This window comes from Bidens hawaiensis, unplaced genomic scaffold (assembly GCF_021521415.1).
Source record: "Bidens hawaiensis isolate Kalapana, Puna unplaced genomic scaffold, B.hawaiensis_p1.1 tig00051537_1, whole genome shotgun sequence".
Taxonomy (NCBI): Eukaryota; Viridiplantae; Streptophyta; class Magnoliopsida; order Asterales; family Asteraceae; genus Bidens; species Bidens hawaiensis.
Window position 1 is genome coordinate 30,897 of NW_027499254.1, and position 1,766 is coordinate 32,662.

Sequence of the window (1,766 nt, forward strand, 5' to 3'; positions counted from 1 at the left end):
GAAGGAAAGGAAAGCTCTGAAATAACAATGAAGATGAAGAATAATAACTCAAAAGGCTTGCTTTTATAGGCCCATGAGAGAGAGAAACAGGTACTGATCAGAGTTCACGCGCCCCCACTCGCAGGTGCAGGCCAACGCGAGCGCGACACGTGTTCCTGACACTGTGTGAGGGGACATAAAAGGGAACGAAACAGGTACTGATCAGAGTTCACGCGCCCCCACTCGCAGGTGCAGGCCAACGCGAGCGCGACACGTGTGTGAGGGGACATGAAAGGCAACTGTAGCACCTCGAGCACACGAAAAGTCTGACCACGTCTCCATCTCTGACGCATGTCAGCACCAACCAACCACGTACATGGACGATTAATTTCAACCACAAGGATAGAATTTCGCGCAACGATGAGAAATAAAAAAGGAAAAGACAAAACCCTATTAAAAGAGAACTATTAAGTCTAATATCTATCTTACCTCGCTCGCGCGAGACAAGACACACATTAGACTGGGGGGGCTTGAAGAGGTATGTACCCGCCTTAACATCGAGCGGGGCGGGTCAACCCCACAAGATATAGACAAGAGGCTTGAAATCAAGATATCATGAAGGCACAAAGCCAAAACCTATGCGCACAGCGCATATCACATATGCTCACATATCACATATGCTCACGCGTATCACATGCTCGCGCACCATATATGCTCACGCATATCACATCTGCGCGTGGCGCATCTGCGCGTGGCGCATATCGCATGCTCACGCATCATATATGCTCACGCATATCACATCTGCGCGTGGCGCATATTACATATGCTTGCGCATATCACATCTGCACATGAAACATCTGCGCGTGAGAATAAGGAGAAGACTTCGCGCATCCTCAGGATAGGCGCATATCACACGTGCACATAATCAACCTCGTCCTTATCCAAATCAGGATAAGGACAACCTTGATTGTGCTCGTCAGCAACCTTCCAGAAGGTATCCTTTAAGGGAATAAGAATATGCTGATGTTGACAGCTGCCAATGAAAGATGGACAACTCAGCAAAACCCATGTGCTACCACGTGATTGCACATGGGTCAGGTAAAATGCCTGGGTCAGAGAATAATCAATGAAAAAGCACCAGGTGTCCTAAGGACACGTGGCGCAAAGCAATAGGAGGAGGCCAAAAAGGCCCTAATGGGATCTGAGCCCAATCATTGGAAACCCTAACACTATAAATACCACACCACCTCCACAAGGGGAGGTAAGCAAGAAAATACATTCCAATTCCTTACTCACTCTCAGATTATTATTATCTTCTCCTACAATTGTAACATCCTAAAATTTTTATATTGATAAATAAAAGAAAGTTATGTTTAGTAATTTCACGTTTTAGTTATTTAATGTCGAGTAAGGAACGGGTCTTGGGCTTAGTTATTTTATGAACTCGGCCTGTCTCGACCCGTAGGAAGCCAACCCGAGCCTAACCAAACCCGTAGTATATAAACGAAATTTCTTGACACATCCACCATTTTCACCATCTTCCTTCACTTACACCCACCCAAACACTCTCAATTCTAGAGAGAGAAACTAGAGAGAGAAAGTTCTCAAATCGCCGATCCGAGTTCACAATCTTGTTCCTAGTCGTTTTTGGTAAGTCCCTCTCGAAAATCATCCGTTTTCATAACCATTTCGGCCTCAAATCGAGCAAAAACGTAACTTGAGTTTTTCGGGTCAAAAACCGCCTTGTTTTGGTGTCAAAATGCAAGCTTTTGTGTTTAAAAGTACTA